At 36.5% G+C, this 19,541-nt stretch overlaps 2 long non-coding RNA genes across 3 annotated transcripts in view; both read left to right on the top strand.

The window, feature by feature from the left end:
- LOC135968040 (uncharacterized) overlaps positions 1 to 10,318 on the top strand; it is an 84,749-nt gene extending 74,431 nt beyond the window's left edge. Inside the window, exons 3-4 of the long non-coding RNA XR_010582466.1 lie at positions 6,585 to 6,770; positions 10,080 to 10,318. This is a non-coding gene — a long non-coding RNA (uncharacterized lncRNA). The remainder of the gene's footprint in view (positions 1 to 6,584; positions 6,771 to 10,079) is intronic.
- The window catches only part of LOC102122603 (uncharacterized), a 514,820-nt gene that overhangs the window by 74,862 nt on the left and 420,417 nt on the right, over positions 1 to 19,541 (top strand). The window lies entirely within an intron of this gene.

The following is a 19,541-nucleotide window of genomic DNA, read 5'->3' as shown; positions in this document are numbered from 1 at the left end:
ATTCTCATCTTGGTGAAAAAGTATACATCATTCTTCGTTGTGTCGAACCTTCTAGACACTTTTATTAATGTGTATCTTCAAGCTTTTTTCCCCCTTATTTCTTGCTTAAAACAAGCAAGCAAGCAAGCAAACAAACTTGAGTATTAGAAAGGAAAACTTGTGAAAACTCGAATCATGTGTTACCAATCAGCAGTGTGTATTAAATAGATTCTGAATAGTTATTATCGTAAAGACTAAATGAGGTTTGGCACTTAGAACTGTACGTGCTAAGTGGTTGAATATTCTACCCCGAGAGCTTCTACCTACGCTTTTGCAAGCCTGGTTTCCTCTCCTGTACTTGAGTTAGCTCCAACACTACCTTTTATTCCCAATGTTTGCACATATTCACCTTTCACTCACAATGTTGATAAAAGGAATTGCATGTCTTTGGAAATGGAAACAATCTAGAAAGTGAGTAAAAGGAGGTATTGATGACACACAGCTGTGAGATGATGTCTGCAATTTTTAGTGACTAGAGTGCAAAGTACAAGAAGTATAATTTATTAAAGCACCAATCTTTCCACCTCTTACTACATTATATTTTAAATCAAAGAAAGTAAAGATTTTTAAGAGGGAACATGAATCCAAGTGTTTACACTGTAGTTATTGAAATCAATCTACGCCACTGGAGGAAACTTTAAACGTTAGAGCATTTTCCTCCGTGCTTTGTAATTTTTTCTTTTATACTTATTCTCTCTTCGCCTGATGGTTGGCAGAGAAACTATTTGCAAACATTTATATGACTTCTGCTTATGTGTTCCAGAGGGGAAAACGCCTTTTGTTGTAGGTAGTAAAAATCAAGCGAAACAGACAGGGGCATGATTTGCCAAAGGTCAAAGGTCATGACAAGTGAGTGACTCAAGAAGCCTTGAGGTCAAAGGTGCAGCTGGAATCCCATAACCTCCCCTCCACTTTTTACATGACAAAGGAAAGCTGTGCTTTCCTAACTTCTGTGAGGGAATCTAGCTACATGTTCACATTTTCCCTTGAAAAATTATTTTCAAATGATTCTGCCTATGATTATTTTCTCCCTTGAAACCAAGTGGCATGAAATAGGCTTTTATATAAATTGAATGTCTCCTTAGCCTTTTATTAGTATTCTATATCGGGAACCTAGAAGAGGAAGAACTAACAGAGATTAATATGTGTTTTTTAAATGGAAAATAAGCACATTTTTTAGATCAACACAGACTAAGGAAGTACCTTTATCCTTTTTTGTTGTTTTCTTTTTCAATCCCTTGTGTATTTACTGACTGTACCTAAAAATGTTTTTCTTGCAAAAGTAACTAAGAGTAATAGTGATCTCTTACGCTTTCCATTTGGATCACGTTCTTCTGGTAAATCCTTAATACAGCTCCAAAAATAAGGTTTTGTAACAAGAACCATTCTGGTGTTAACATTTTTTGTTTGTTTGTTTTCCTGATTTAAAACAATTACAACTTTAATGATGCCAGGAGGGCCACTGTTTAGGTCAGAATGTCTGGCAAATCTCAGGATATCTTAGTAGCTGCCTATATCTCTACCATGTGAACTGGAGGAAAAATGCAGAACCTTACTTTTCAACTCCATTGGTTTCTAACCTCTCATGAGCACTTAATTCCTCATAGAGAAGGAAATAGTCACGCTGTAGAATCCTGTGGCCCATGAAGGGTAATTGGATAACATCTTTTGAAAGATTTACAAGGCTGCCAAGGATTTTGCCAGCTTTAAACCTGATTGATTCAGTGTGAAAAGATCTGAACAATTCTGACCTAAAAGTTTAAAGACAGACCTTTCCTGTGAAAGTATAATTTAGAGCCTGTAATAAAATTGTATTGGAAAACACCACATTGAAGAACACAGCCATAAATTGCATTATGTTAAAGAACCTTTTTCCCCTTAAATCCTCTGGAAGAAGCCTAATTGTTCACCAGATACTTTAATAATGAAGTGTTTTCGTTTTTGCTCTCCTACCCCCTAAATAAGTCCCTAAAGAAAGACAAAGCTTGCCAGCTACTTTGCCTCTCTAACCAAAAAGTTTGACTTCTTGGTTATATGTACAGATATAATTTATGTATCTTTTTTTCTCATTAGGTACAATAAAGGAAAGCAAAATTTCATTTATCTTTAACAAACAAAGAGTAGACCAAATAGACTTGTCCCGTATTTTAATTTTAATTCTCATCTCATATTAATTTCCATCTTGACAAAATATACATACTCATGATTAGTGGAATATTTTATCGGTAAGCTCAAATGCTTCTGATGACTCAGACAAATTAATGATTAAACATCTTCCAGCTAATTACTCCAGGCCATTAATTATTTATCCAAGTCCATCAGTCTATCATCTATATTAGCCTCACTTTTCTGCTGCCCATTTTAGAAGAGACAGGTTTGGAAAAACTAAAACATAAGAATTTCAAGTAAACAAAATTAAAGAGTATATACATTTTTTTTTTCTTTTTCTCTAGAACCTGGGAAATTGAGACCATGGTATTTAGACAAAAGCCCCTTTATCTTTAAACAATACCCGCTTTGTCACACGCTCACGAACTTTGTATTTCCTCCTCAAATTTCAGTTTGAAGGATTTAGGGAAAAATGCCATGTGCCCACTTACCTGTGATTTGAGTGCTAGACCATTTTGCCTTTTGAAATTTTGAATCATATGAACTAGTCTTAGATGTTTAAAATAGGAATCCTGATACGTGTACTAGGCATATTTACAAGTGACCAAGTATGATTGCTTTTTATAGAGATTGGTGAGAACAGAAACTTTCCAGCAAATTGAAAGCCTACTTCCCTCTCATTATTTTTTTTTTTAAAAAGACAAAAGCAGAACTGTGACATTAAGAAAAAAATTTTGCTTAAGAGATATGTAAAGGAGCGAGCCCTCAGCAGTGTAAACTAGTTGATAGCGTGAAAGGGCACTCGGAAGGAAAGAGGGACACAGAGCTGTACTCTCACATTTCTTTCCTGAAGAATTAGGTAATAAGTTGGCTCAGCCTTTCATCTCCTTCCACATCCTAACTAGAGTTAAGTGTCAAAGAGGTAATTTAACCAGCCACCTGAAAAGCCTCTCCGTCTTGTGAACTAGAACAGCTCCCCACTTCTGGAAGTCATCGAGGGTGGAACAAATTCCACTGTATCAACTTCCAGCTGGTCATTAGCATTTTCTGTAGGATGTGTTGTTTATGATTTTGGTCTACAACAGTCTCTTAAACTGGCACCGTCCCCAGAAGTTCCTCAGAACGTTGCAGTCGGTTAAGCTGAAAATTGTTAACTCCTGTACAAATACCCCAGAGTGAATGAAGAGGCTGATTAGAAATTGGTAATAAAAATATATTTTGACATGTTCACCTCACAAGTATCTTCATAGGAGTCATCCTACAGTAAAGGCTTGGAACAGTGAGACAACCTTCCAGGGAGTCCTGATTTTGAGTTCTGGTGCCACCTTGTGGGCAGTGGGAGGAAGAGAAGATTCGAAAGAGGTTTGACTGAGTCATTCTTCAGAAGATCAAGACTGTCGTCTGATTAATTTCCTTCATACCCTTTGCATCGGAAACAAAACAAAACAAAACAAAAAACTCCAAACCAGAAAAAAAAAAGGCAACACTTTATCACTTTCCCGAGGAGAAACTCTTTAGCACTTCCCATCAGTTAAAGGATTAAGAGGATTCAGACCAAACCCCGATTTTGCTGACATTCAAGGCCTCTCACAATCTGATTCTAGCCGATCTTTGCAGCATTACTGGGAACTGCTCTTCTCTATGAATTTCTCATGACAGCCAGACTGTTCTGCTCCTCCCAGACAGTCATTACCTTTGCCCATGTTATCCTCCCACCCAGAATAGACCTTTATATCCTTTTACAATCTCCCGTTTGGAAGGACTTTACGATTGGATTTGATGTCTTCAATGTTTGTGCCTCTCAAAAAACTCTCTCCTAAGAAGTCATTGAACCTCTTCTTGAACATCTCTGGGGAAGTGCATTCAACCTGATTAAGATGACTTATGATTTTTTCAGTGATCTCTAGTAGTAAACGCTTTCTTAAGTTGGACACGTACCTTTTGCTCAAGAGCAAGGTGAGTGCTGGATGTATGGGTACTTCTGCGCATAGAGTCTGGACCAAGATGAAGATGAGTTGCGTTCAAACTTCAGCTTTGTAGCTTTCTAGCTGCGTAGCATTGTACACATAACTTATCTAGGCCTCAGTTGTTTCTTCACCTGTAAAATAAGAATAAAAACAGTGTCTACTATCAATCATATCAGTGTTGTAAGTCATCTTATATGTATGAAAGTACTTACAACAGTATGTACCATGCAGTTCATGCTTTGTAAGTGCTGGCTTTATTTATAGCTTTGGGAATTCATCAAGATGTGGGTGATGATTGCAGTAATGGAAACAGATGAAAAGAGAGTATTAAACAACATATCTCAATGTGTACAGTTGGAGCATCCAACCTAAAGATGCCACACTAAAGTTCCATAGGGATACAAGTTTGGGATATGCTGAATGCTATATACAGCTGCATACTGTGTGCGTGCCTGTACTCTATCTATGCAGATATATGATAATTAGCATAATCGAGGCTCCTAATTCTTGACATATAACAACCCACCTTTGTCTAACTTGGCATTTCCTGAACTTATGTGATTCGTGAATCCTTTTCAAAGTAACATCTTGACATCTCATTACATATGTATGTTGTAGAAGAAGAATCCTCAACTCAAAATGTTTAGGGACAAAGCAAATAATGTAAATGAGGGAAGAAGGCCAGGTAAAATACAGTATGGAGTAGCGTGAGTTATGGAAATCTAGAGGACGCGTGCTTCGCCTAAATGCATTTCACTTTGGCTTGTGAAAAAACACCCTGTAGGCCAAGGAAAACATATCTGAAATCTGAATCTGGGCTGTGTTCAGCAAATTTGTGATTCCTGTAGAGTGAGAAAAGGGAAGTAACTGCATAATCTGGAGAAGAACCAATTTTTAGAGATAAAGAGAAGCCAGGAAAAGAGACTGTGAAGGAAAAGTAGGAGATGTAGCCAGAAAAAAGCAGCATCCTGGAAGCAGAAAGAGGCAAACCAGAGGGGTCTCTGGGTCTCGAGAGGTCATGTTGGTTTCCTATTGCTGCTGTTCCGAATTACCACACATTTAGTGGCTTAAAGCAACACAAACTTATTATCTTATAGTTCTACAGGCCAGAAGTTTGATGTGTGTCTGACTGGGCTAAAATCAAGGTGTGGTCGGGGCTGCGTTACTTCTGGAGGTTCTAGGACAGGGGTCCTCAACCCCCAGGGCCACGGACTGGTACTGCACAGCAGCAGGTGAGCGGCGGGCAGGTGAGAAGCTTCACCTGTACTGTAGGCTGCTCCCCCATTGCTCCGCTGGCATTACCGCCTGAGCTCCGCCTCCTGTCACATCAGCAACAGCATTAGATTCTCGTAAGAGCCCAAATCCCATTGTGAACTGCATATGTGAGGATCTAGGTTGCACACTCCTTATGAGAATCTAATGTCTGATGATCTGTCACTGTCTCCCATCACTGTCTCCCATCTGTGACGGTCCCATGGGACCGTCTAGTTGCAGGAACACAAACTCAGGGCTCCCACTGATTATACTTTGTGGCGAATTGTATAATCATTTCTTTATATATTACAACATAATAATAATGGAAATAAAGTGCACAGTAAATGTAATGTGCTTGAACTATCCTGAAACCATCCACCCTCCACAGTCCGTGGAAGAATTGTTTTGCACAAAACTGGTCCCTGGTGCCAAAAAGGCTGGGGACCACTGTTCTAGGAGAAAATCCACTTCCTACTCTTTCCTAGCTTCTGGAGGCTGCTTGCAGTCTTTGGCTTATGGCCCCTTCCCCCAGCCAGGAGTGTGGAGTCCTTCTCATATCACACCATTTGACCTCCTCTCCTGCTTCCCTCTCCCACTTTGTTCCCCCAAATAAATAATGTTCATTTTATTAACTGTAAGCCAAATAAATTAACAAGCCGGCTTTCTAGACACATACTAGGTATTATCACCATTAGTATATGTTACTGACACAATTAATAATGTCTCAAAAGGTATTGAACTTACTGAAATATTGTTATGGTTATTTTTTAAATGTTGTTAGTGCTATTAATCATATGTATAATTGTCTGATAATTTTTTGAACTTATATGAAGCAAGGTATAATATGGAAACAAATTATAATTGTGTAGTAATTAATTTTAGGTGTTGAAGAAAATATTCAAGAAGTTGTTGGGCATATCACTGAGGGTGTGTGCAGGCCTCTAATGGCAAAATATTTTGTTTTTATAAGTGATTATGATATCTGGTTAAATTATTGCCTTATTAGTAGGAATTTAACAAAAACTGATACCAGCTTGAACTCAAGCTGTTATTTTTTCAAATTAACACATAAATATAGGCTAATAAAATACACTTGAAATAATAATTGCTAGTTTTCTCTCTGAGAAAGAAAATTGGAAAATTCTTTATATATATATATCTTTATCTATCTATCTATCTATCTATATATACACACAGACTTTTTTTTTTTAAAAGATTATACTTTATAGTGATTTATCTTAGTCCAGGTGCAGTGCCTTACATCTGCAATCCCAGCACTTTGGAAGGCTAAGCTGGGAAAATTGCTTGAGGCTGGCAGTTTGAGACTTCTTCCACTTTTAAGGGACCTTGTGATTATAGCTGGTCCACCTGGATATTCCAAGATACTCTCCCTATTTTGAAGTCGGTTAATAACATTAATTCCATTTTCAGCCTTAATTCTCCTTCATCATGTAACACAACATATTTACAGGTTCAGGAGATTAGAACATGAATATCTCTGGGGACCATTATCCTGCCTGTGACAGAGGGTAAATAGAATACTGAAGAAAGGCCAGGAATCTCTGAGAGCTGGAACTAGGGCTTTCTCATCCTCTCCTCTCCTTTCCTAAATCCATCCTCTTACCTTCTACTAATGGGATAGAAAGTTGGGAAACGAGAAGATAATTGAAACCCATTTGACAAGAAATTATGCAAATAATTCACTGTGTGTGGCACTAAATAAGGATGGGATGTCTTTTGGTACTAAGGAAATAGTTCAGGGAAGCAGCTGTATGATGTCTGTGCAAATTAGAATCAAAATGCCCCTCCAGGAAGATAAATAAAAAGAGGGAGCCTCTTCCAGGAAGATATATGCTGAAAAAGCTACCGTTTCTCCATCTGTGAATGGGTGATACCAAAATGATGCCCCCTTCCAGGCTGATACGGTTTGGCTATGTCCCCACCCAAATCTCATCTTGAATTCCCAGATATTGTGGGAGGGACCCAGTGGGAGGTAACTGAATCATAGGGGCAGGTCTTTCAGTGCTATTCTCATGATAGTGAACAAGTCTCATGAGATCTGATGGTTTTATAAGGTGGAATTTCCCTGCCCATCTCTCTCTTTGCCTGCTGCCATCCATGTGAGATGTGACTTGCTCCTCCTTGCCTTCCGCCATGATTGTGAGGCCTCCCCAGCCATGTGGAACTATGAGTCCATTAAACCTCTTTTTCTTCCCAGTCTTGGGTATGTCTTTATCAGCAGTGTGAAAACAGACTAATACACAGGCCAATGCAGTCCTGCGAAGGACAAGTGGCACACCCATGCAGCCCCTGGCTGGGTTCCACTGCATGGGGCACAGTCTTCACAACTGTAGGGGCAGGCAGAAGACAGCCCAGGTTCTGGGCTTTCCTGACCCTCTTACCCCTCCAACTAGTTCCTGCCTACCAAAAGACATCCCACCATTATTTTCGTGCTCAGAGACACACTTTTTACTCTTTCTATGGTCTTCCCCAAATTTCTAGGATTTTCTCAGAGCATTTTGTACAGAGCTCTAGAATAGCCCATAGCACATGTTACTTTGGTTTCTTACATAATTATCTTTCTTCTTGGCAGTGAATTCCCAGAAAGCAAAGGAAATTTATTTTTTTTTAACTCAGTAGAGTGTTTATATTTATATCATTCAATTTACCACTGATGGGGTATATGAAACAATTTTACTTGATACGAAGATAAATTTTAAAACGTTGCTAGTTAAGTATTTAAGTGTTTATCAGAATATGTATGTAGCATCTTGATATTCATAATGTGGTTCTCAGACTCATCTGAGAACTTGTGAGAGATGCAGAAATGGCCCCAACCCAGACTGATGGCATCAGAATCATTTTAACTTTATCCCAGGTGATTTGAGCTGACATCAAAGTATGAGAAGTGGCCAGGGGGCCTCACGCTTGTAATCCCAGCACTTTCGGAGGCCAAGGCAGGAGAATCACTTGAGGTCAGGAGTTCAAAACCAGCCTGGCCAATATGGCGAAAACCCGTCTCTACTAAAAATACAAAAAATTAGCCAGGTGTGGTGGCAGGTCCCAGCCACTTGGGAGGCTGAGGCAGGAGAATTGTTTGAACCCAGGAGGCAGAGGTTGCGGTGAACCGAGATCGCACCATTGCACTCCAGCCTAGGCCACAAGAGCGAAACGCTGCCTCAAAAATAAATAAATAAATAAATAAATAAATAAATAAATAAATAAGAAAGAAAATATAAGGAGCACTGAGAGCACCAAACCCATCTAGCGGGTGATACTGTGTAGAATGGGCCACGTTTTAAAAAGGTCAGTTGATTGAAGCTTCAATTAAAGGAAAATAAGAGGTAGGCATTGCCTCAATATGACAAACTGTGAAGGAACTAAACAAATGACTGATATGTGGGAAACAGTGAACTAACGCATGAAGGTGGCTGTAAATGTGTGTGGAATTTGTTGAGTATTTAATTTTCTGTAACTTTTGACAACATATTGATCTACTAATCTAACAGGTACCTAATTCTTTCTTTCTTTCTTTCCACCTACACCCAGATTTTTTCTTTTTCCTGCCTCACTCATTCACTTCCAGGCTTTGCCTTATACATTTCTTCACTCAGTCATCAAGCAACAGATAGTTATTGAGCCCTTGTCTATGCCCCATCCTAGGTATCCATACATGAGTCAAAGTCTCTACTTCATCAATATGACATTATGTTACCATACATATGGTCTCAGAAATCCCTTTAAGCACTTAAAGTAACTCCTTTATTACTGACAACTGTGAACAAACTCAACTCTTCTCAGGATTGAGTTAATCACACAGAGCGAGGAACACAGGTACATGTTACAATAGTTACATTGTAATGTGAAGTCCATCAGATTACATAAGACACGTGCACAATCAGCTGAGCCATGTTGGCAATCCGGATTCCACCCAGATGCCACAGGTTTCAGGAATGGAGTCTGCCACATATTCATTCAAACTTGATGTGCCCAGTCATCAGCAGACTTGAGCACTCTCAGGCAAATAACAGCAAGAGGTTAGAAAGCAGAGAAAGAACCCTAGGCTCAGAACTCTAATTGCTAACTGCTTTGGGGCTACCACTTGGGACAATACAGTTTTATTCTTGAGATCCTGGGCATAAATTGTTCAACCCTATTGTCCTTAGCCTAGCCATCACTAAACCAGTAATATGAGAAGCAAAATGCTCTACTTATAGTTCTTCTCAAATTCTCAAAATACCCATACTTTATGTACAAAAAGGAAAATGCTTGTCATGATTCTATGTTGCCTGTTTGTGGATAAATCTTTTAAGATGTAACATTAGGAACACTGTTAGATTGTGTTATGCTGGTTTGACACTTCCAAATGACTGATTCAAGTGATTCATGAGTGGTTTGGTGTGTGGTTCTAAGATAGAGAGGCAAAGAGCATTTGTGCCCATAGAATATGATTAATTTTTTAACAATCCGTTATTTGGACATTTAGAGAGACTGGAAATCAATACTTTATTCACTGGATAATTGATTCAACAATCCAATGCAGGTCTAGTATGAATTGTTGATAATGGAAGCATCTTTGTTATCTAAGACATTTAAATGCTCACTTCTGCATGTTATTTCGATGTAAGAGCTGTAATTTAATGTTTATCAGGTATCTTAAGTGCTTTATTTATATCTTCTCATTTAATCATTACAACTTTCATTTTACAGGAGAAAAATATGAAATCTGAGGTACAGTTGATTTGAATCCAAGAAATCTAAAGGAAAAAGTTCAAGCTCTTAATCCTTTCATACCCTCCTTGTTGTTAAACTTTTTAAAAAAAGTTAATCTTGTCTATGAAGCATGAATCTATAATACTAGGGAAAAAACTGACTAACTTGAAGAAAAAATAAATTGAAATGGAAAGCAATTAATTCCTCTTAATATGAATAAAGGACGATCTAAATGCTTTTGGAGAAATGATTTCCAGTAATGAAATTTTCAGGACAAAAATCTTCTTTTCTGAATAGGCAATCATGGTATTAATCCTCTGTTCCTTAATCTTTATATTTACATTTTTTACACTTGTTCTTAAGGCTTGGTGTTTTCTACCAAAACCATCTGTACATCTCTGTCTGTCTTCATGTGCTCTTTCTGTACACATGCATGCATGCACACACACACACAGATTTCATCATTTATTCATAAAATGTTGAAAATCACTGCTTTGGCCCTTTTTAACTCTCTCGACCAATCTCTCAGTTCTCTAGTGCTTGGAAAGGAAGTATTTATTTTATTTTATTTTTATTTTATTTATTTTGAGACTGAGTCTCACTCTGTTGCCCACACTGGAGTGCAGTGTTGCAATCCTGGCTCACTGCAGCCTCAGTCTCCAAGGTTCAAGGTGTCCTCCCAGCTTCCCTTGTAGCTGGGACCACAGGCATGCCACCTCACCCAGCTACTTTTTGTGTTTTTTTTTTTTTTGTAGAGATGGGGTTTCATCATGTTCCCCAGCGTGGTCTGGAACTTCTGGGTTCAAGTGGCTGGCCCTACCTTGGCTATGATTATAGGTGTGATCCCCAAGTTCTATGATTATAGGCGTGAGTCAACCTCCCTCTCCAGGAAGTATGACAAATAGAATGAGCCTGCAACCAGAGTCCTTTGATTTAAACCCTTGCCTGCCACGGACTGAATGTTTGAGCCTCAGTATCTTTATGTGTAACATGAGGTCTATAACAGAACTTAACAAACAGGAGATTATTATTAATGAGATTAAATGCAGTGAGGAACGTCACTGGTTCCCTCTCTGTAGAGGAACTTAAGGAGTTGAGCATCCAAGCTTATTTCTTGATATGCTGATAAAAGACATAGCCTAGTTTATGGCAGATGCTGGTTAAATTCCAGCCCTCTCTCTTTCAGTCAATAGGCTTGGACTCAAAATAAGCCCCATTCAGGCTGATTTGTCTCCATATATCAGTCACAAACTGCACCTCTTGCACAAATAGCTTTCCCTCCAATGTGTACTGGCCTTGAAGAAGACTGAGAAATAGGGCAACAAAGATCCTTTAAAATCAAGTTACTGAAAGTCACTGAAATAATATACAGTGAAAGATGTATGATGCCAACATTATATAAATAAAGTCAGTACAACCATTAAAGAACTTACAAGTATGGGTTTTTTTTTCTTCTCTATGGTTACAATAATTTTTACATGATCATGATTATATTATATCTGGATGGTTTAGATGTCTGTCTTTTGTGTCTTTCAAAAAATTAATATTTATTCTTTGACATTATATAATTTCTTAAATAAATATGAAGAGAGAAATGTTTTGAATAACATTTCTCCAGCCCTAAATTTTATATACTTAGCATATATTGTTTCTTTTTTAGTAACTTACAGCAATTTTATTTTAAAATTAGTTTAGGAAATGATGTTTTTGGAAATGGCTTCTTTGAGGTCGCTTCTTGGAATGATTACAGTCATTGTGTAAAGCCAGCAATAAGAGAAGAATTTGAAAGTAGAGAGTAGAACGGTAGTTACCAGGGGCTGGAGGCAGGGGTAGAGGAGATATGGGTCAAAGGACACAAAATTTCATTTAGAAGGAATAAGTTCAAGAGATGTACTGTCACATGGTGTCTACAGTTAATAACAATGTATTGTATTATTGAAAATCCATGAGAGTAGATTTTAAGTGTTCTGACCACAAAAAAAAATAAGTATGTGAGATAATACATATGTTAATTAGCTCTATGTAGCCATTCCATAATGTATGCATATTTCAAAACAACATGTACGTAATACACAATAAATATATAGAATTTGTTATTTGCCAGTTAAGAAAAGGGTTTGACACTTCAAACAACAAAATACTTTTGGCGTATGAAAAGTCATTTACAATCACACCCCAGACTTTGTTGTTAATATTAGCTGGGATAGTCATTGCTGAAAAGGTCTTCACACGCTTATAAAAGAAGTTTCACTAAATCTAGTTAGCATTGAGAAGTGTTGACAAGAAGAGTTGAAAATAAACCTCAAGACAACTTTTTGATTTAAAATTCTATTTCTTGGTGTGTGAGTGTTGTTTTTAAGGAAACATACACTTTATTGCAACATAACAAATAAATGAGAAAATAAGACAAAGAAAATGTTATTTCACTCAACATAGCAGGGTGGTCTTTAAATAAGTGCATAAATAGCCCATGAGATAGCTTGAAAGGTCACCCTGTTGGTCTAGCCAAATGACTTACATATTAGCAATTTGTTTGCAAAACATCTTCGTCTTATAGTTTCAATTGGATTACATAAGATTGTTTTCTCCTGATAGATAATCTGGACTTTCTTCACCAAAAGAAGGTTAATATTCCTACACATTTTAAACCAGAACATTAAATTTTATACTGAAAATACATCTTCCTTGAGGTCAAGAATGTAGGGGAAGGCAGATTTTTGGTGTTCTTTTCCAAATGATAGCCTTGTAAACCAGGCTATTTTCATGAGGGGATTTTCTTACTTTATTTAAATCTTCTCTGAGAGTAGCAGGAAATAAATCTGGAGACTCCAGCTTCTAGAGCTTTTCCACAAAGAAGATACTGTTTCTGATATAAAGACACAATAAATTCTTCTTTCTCCATGTTCTTCAAAATCCATAGAGCTAAAATAACTACTTATTTTCATTTACTATAGAATAGCATTATTTCCAAAATTGCGTTTAAATCATCTACATACAGAAGGTTAAATTTGTTTAAAAATGAATAATTACATTCATTTCCTTACGTTTGTACTCTGAAGAATGTGGAATTTAAACTAAGTGTGATTGCGCTTTAGCTATGGGCAAGTCACTTATTCTCTTCAGAGGATTAAAAGGATAAAATATTTTTTAGAATTATCTATCTATCTATCTATCTATGTATCTATCTATCAATAGATAGATAGATACACACACACACGCACATATACATATAGTTCTTATACAAACCCTCATTAAATGTAATCCAAGTTTTAGACCCACAGTACTGATTTAGGTAGGCAAAATATCAAACTAACAACAACAACAAAATACCAGACATAAAAATTGTGCCTCGTATTCCGGACGCATCATTATTCTCTGCAATATCCACAGACCACTCTAATTTGAGCACAACCTAGATGGACCAGGAACACAAGTAATGTGAATGACTGCAATAATAAAATGAGTATGTTAAACTATCAGTTACTTGACTTTAACTCTATGCTTGGAATACATTCAGTGAGCCTCTGCTGTGTGCCAGACAATGTTCTGGGCAGCAGAGATGTACTCGTGAACAGTCCTTGCCTGTATGGAGCTTACATTTTAGAAGACAGAGACAGATCAATAAATAACTCAGCAAACAATTCATCAATATAACTTCAAATAATAACAAATACCTTGAAGAAAATCAACTAGGGTCTTGCCTTGAGGGCTTGGGAATTAAATGTACTTTAGTTTGGAAACCAGAGAAGTCATGGCTGAGGGATTTATGTCTTCACTGACAACTAAAGACCCAGAAGAAACCAGCAAGGCAAAGGTTGGAAATGAATGTTTCCAGCTGTGTCCTTGAGGAGGCAGGAAATGCAAAAGACTCTAAAGGAAGAAGGAGCTTACTTATTTGCCAAAAAGAAAGAAAGCGGATGAGAGCAACTAAAGCGCAGTAAGTGAAGAGAGAGTGGGAGGAAAAGGGTGGGTCATTAAAAGCCTTTTTAGTCATTTTAAGAGTTTTGAAATTTTTAAACAGGGGAATGAGATCATCTGATTTTTGCCTGAACAATGACCCTGGTTGCTACATGCAGAATGGCAGCAGGGAGATAAGGATGTAAACAGAAGACTAATTAGGAAGTTCTTTTAATTTAGGGAAGACATGATGGGCTTGGACTGAGGTAGTAGCTACAGAAATGGAGAGGATGTTATAGGTCCTATGACATTGAAGAGAATACTCTGGAAGCAGAATTGATAGACTTCATGATAGGTTATATGAGGAGGGATCAAAATGGAACCAAGGACAACTATGCAGTGGTTGGTTTGAGCAATTGATGGTACATGATGCCATTGCTGAGGTAAGGATATTTAAGGAGGAAGATAATGCGGTGAGGAAACTTTTTAGAACAACTAGGTGAACCTTAGTTGTGGATATTGTCCATTTCTCCAAATGTGATGCAGTTACTGGGGAACTGAGAAAAACTAGTGCTTTCTCCATCTTTCTAAAATGTAATTCACTTTTTGCTCATGTCTTAAACTCTATGCATAACCTAGATTCTTTTTTTTTTCTTTTTTTTTTTTTTTTTGAGACGGAGTCTCACTCTGTCTCCCGGGCTGGAGTTGCAGTGGCCGGATCTCAGCTCACTGCAAGCTCCGCCTCCCGGGTTCACGCCATTCTCCTGCCTCAGCCTCCCGAGTAGCTGGGACTACAGGCGCCGCCACCTCGCCCGGCTAGTTTTTTGTATTTTTTAGTAGAGACGGGGTTTCACCATGTTCACCAGGTTGGTCTCGATCTCCTGACCTCGTGATCCACCCGTCTCGGCCTCCCAAAGTGCTGGGATTACAGGCTTGAGCCACCGCGCCCGGCCGATTCTTTATGCCTAATATATGTCCACAACACCGTATCTGCAATTCCGAATCCCATTAGCTTGGAAAAGTCATAGATTTGTGTAACCTACTTGGCAGCAAAATTCACCTGATCTGGTCTAATTTGGTGGCAAAATCCAGCTTGAATTTAAGGGATGTCATTGGTAATGTCAAAGCAAGATTAAATGGAGACTCTGCCTGAAGAATGCCTTACCAAACAAAACCAACAAGGCTTTAAAGAGAGCCTTAGCCTTGCTTAAGTTGCAAACATAAGCAAAAGTTAACTCGGATCTTTTCGGGTAAATGCTTATATTACACAGAGACAAAACTTAACCTTAGCCAATCATGAGCAGCCAACTAACATATGATTATGTGACTAGGGACTTTCCAACAAGGTAAACCATAAAAAGCAATTTTGTAATTGCCACTAGTCAAATAGCTTGTTTAGTTTTCTTATTCACCCTATAAATATTTGCCTCTGAAGCTGTGTCATTGGAACACTAAACTTCATTTAGTCTGGTGTTCCCCAATTCATGAATTGTTTCTTACTCAAATAAACTCTTTAAAATTTTATTGTGCCCCAGATTTTTCTTTTACAAGGATCTTTATCCCTTTCAATATTACTATTTATACATTTTGCTATAGAAATATTAGCATTTGATTTCAGAGTGCCACTCTAGACCCCATTGGGGTTACATAGGATATAGTACATGTACTGTGGTATCTTTATGACTTTTTTTAAACAATTAAGAGTTCTGAAACTCGTCTATACTGTGGTCCTAGAGAAGGGATATAGACCTTTAAATTGGATAGTATTTTATTATGTGTTTTACTGCTTGGTGTAAAGAAATATTGGATCGTTTGCTGAGAGAAATGGTTTATAAGGTATCCTTCATGAAGGGAGGAGAAATTCAGAGAGCAAAATTTGCTGGTATTACAAACTCTAGACCTAGGCATAGAGGGCAATGTAGGTGACTTCAGTGTAATGGATTATGAGGGCAGGAAGGAGGGTTCTTACTAAAGGGAAAGTAACATAGACAGACAGATTAAATTAATCAGCAGTCTAATGACTTAAGAATTGTGTCAAAATTCCTAACTCAGCTTGACAAAGTTAACTTGGGGCAGCTTGAACACTTAATTTTATTGAGTCTAGGCTGCACATTTTCCACATTTTAATTTTTCTGAAGTTGGGACATGTCTTATGATTGATGGAATCTTAAAGTGGACTCTGATCAGGTGGAGATGATGGCATGTTATTTCCCGCCCATACTTGACCTTGTCTGTTGCTTCTGTACCATATGGCAAATAAAAACTTTGATATCTCTATCATAAACTATTTGAGAGCATTAGTAGGAAAGTTTATGTCTTTTGACTGTTACCCAAACTTTTCCATTGTCAGAATCAATTAAGATCAAGAAGACACTACACCAAGACTGAAAGGAGGTTGGAAGCTTGAAAGAAGACCTCAAAGACAATATTTGGGCATATTTTAAGAGCATAATCAATACTCTGTATGGCACCGAGGATGACACTTTATGGGAAAACAGAGTTATCAATGACTTTTTGTTGGAAATTATCCAAAAGAGTAAGATTCTGCAAAGAAGTTTGTGTATTTCTTTGCCAGTTTATTTTTATTTCTATTTTCATTTTACAAGTGCATGCGAGTGATATTTGAAGTGTTATATTCATGTATGTCTAAATTTTTCAACAAGTGTCAAAGATTCTAAGTTATTAGAAAGCATTGTGTCAGTTTAATCGGCTGATTTCTTAAAATTAGCTCCACACGAACGAATGGTGTATCTAAAATTGATAATTTGATAATTGTCTCAGATTTGAGGAAACACTATCCTCCATTATAGACAAAGGCTAGAAGGACCTGGGAATGGGGAGAGGGACTATGTAAGAGACAAATATTCCAATCTCAGATGATTATTCTTCCACTCTCCTTTTTTCTCTAAGTTCATCTTTTACTGTCCCTCTGGACTTTAACAGGCACTCTGCTACTAATGCTTCAATGGAGCATCTACTTAATTAGATTACAGCATTTAAAGGACATCAACCTTTGATTACATGTCAAAGACCCTGGACTTTAGGCCACAACCAATGTAAGTGGATGATTTCCCAATGATAGCATATGCCTGGGAAGGTTAGGCTTTATTTTCCATGAGTTCTTATCTAATGCAAAATAAACTTTGAATTTATATTTCTTGAGTTTTCCAGCACACAATGTTTTGCTTTTATGACTTCCATTATTAAAATAAGAGTATTACACCATTTGTAAATGTTTTTGATGTGGAAAATTGTATACCTATAGGTTGCAAAATCTGTGCATTGCACTAGAAATTTTGCTGAGTTTTCAGCTGTTAGCCACAGCATTTAAGTGGTACAATTCATTGCATATTTAACTTTATTTAAATATCATAGTGACTGGACCATTGGTTTTCAGATTAAATTTCTTTGTATAATCTGAGTTGATTTCCCATTGTGTCTGCCAATGTACTCTTCTTTCTTCTTGAGGACAGTGCAGTAACACATTTAGAAATTACCTTTTTGAAACATTTTGAAAATTGACTCTTCAAATATGACTTTTGATACTTAAGAACATGACAAAATATATTTAAAACATATCTTTTAGTAGCATATTATGCTCTATATAAAACTGTGTACCTGTGAATGTTCAACAGCTATCCTCCTCCCTGAAAAACAGCAACTTATTTTGTTGCATTTGCTGATTTCCATGGTATAAATACTCCCGCATGGCCAGTTTCAAAGTACCAACTTGATGTCACTGGATATAGAGTTAGGAAGAGTTATCATTATAAAGTATTTTTATAGTAAAGATGCAATAAATATAAGCAACTACAAAAGCACAGATAATAGTGAAATGCATTAAAATAATTGGGAAATATTAAGTTTTGAGTATTCATTTCCTTATCTTGTAATTTATTTAATTGTAAGTTTATATAATTAAATTTTTGGCCATGCCTGTATTTAACAACTGGTTTCCAAATTTACAAATGTACTCTTTTAGGCCTACATGAACTGGGTGTAGTTCAGCACTCCTGTATATATGATATTTGATATTGCCTATTATAACACAGGTTAAAAACAGTGAAACTTAAACTCATGTGAGACTCCTTCTATCCCTTCCTCCCTCCCTTCCTTCCTTCCCCTTTCCTTTCTTCCTTCCTTTCCTTCCCCTTCTCTTTCCCCTTCCCCTTCCCTTGCCTTCCCTCCCCTTCCCTCCATCGTTAAGTTCTTACAGATTTGCTAGACATGTCAAAATGAGTAGAAGTCATTATGAACGAATTAAATTATCAAGTTACCTATTTATGCTATTGATATGGGGAGAGACAGAAATAAGTTTATACTTTTCTAGGATTCTATAATATACATTTTCATTATACATCAGGACATACGTACATATCCAGTTGTGCATCTTGATACAGTTATTTTTGTTTCTATGAAACCATGTTGAATGCTATAGAAAGCATTGATAATGGTAAGTTACTAAAAAAGGCTCTCTAGTATGAGCAAGAAGGTGAAAGACTGAGATAAAAAATACCAGCTGTCAGTTTCTGTATTCTGATTGCTTTGCTAGTATCTTTTATTCTCAGACCACTTTAAAGAAATAAAACCAAAAATTTTAAATAATGAATTTCTGGAAAATACTTACTACTGATTTATAATTAACAAAAACAGACCTATGTATAAAAAAAGTAAATAAATATGTGCATTTTTGTTAAAGTAAAAATCAATTTTAATTATTTTAATGATTATTTGTATCATTTGTATTTAGAATTTTTTGTTTTGTTTGTTTTTGCCGTTAACTGATAAATGATTACCCCAAGCACAGTGGATATTAGGGCTTCACCTATGCATATACTTACCATATCCAAAATTTATGTTTACTAAATTCTGAGAAACGCAGAGTTAGAATGTAGTAAGGTGAGGAAAGATACATAATTACTAGCATCAGGTGTTAGAAGGGCCATACAATTAAATTCCACAGAATTCAAGAGAAAAAAAATGAATGTAGTCAGGTAATCTCTCTTGTTGTAATTATGACACTATTTAGTTTATAATCAAATTGTTGATTGCTAACAATTTTTATTGACTTTTTGTTATGTAGCCCTGGAATAAGAGGTAGCGATAAGGAAAAAAAAATCCAAATTCTCTTTAACCTAAAAGTCATGTCTTGAATGTGACTATATTGATGCTTATGAGGATTTTTTAAAAACTTGTGTATATCTGCATACAAAATGATTATTCAGAATTTTCTGTCTAAAAACTTAGTATTAATTTTTTTGTTATAATTTTTAGAATTTAGTTATTTGTTAGTCCTACAAATCTCATATATTTATAAATCTAGAAAAATGTAACAGTACTTTGAAGAAGTCTTTAAAGATTAGTGGTGTTTAAAACTTAAAAATGAGTATTTTAAAATAAATTTATAACTTTATTATATTAAAAATACTTTCTAAGTAGTTTAATTTTCTGACTGACCAACTTTCAAGTACTCAAGTATTACATAACGATTGAATAAATTAAACTTATTAAAATGGTTGTGTCACTAAATGTTCTAATAATTTTCATTAGTGTTTCACTTAT

The sequence above is a fragment of the Macaca fascicularis genome, chromosome 17 (assembly GCF_037993035.2).
Source record: "Macaca fascicularis isolate 582-1 chromosome 17, T2T-MFA8v1.1".
Lineage (NCBI taxonomy): Eukaryota > Metazoa > Chordata > Mammalia > Primates > Cercopithecidae > Macaca > Macaca fascicularis.
This window is presented reverse-complemented; position numbering and strand designations above follow the sequence as displayed.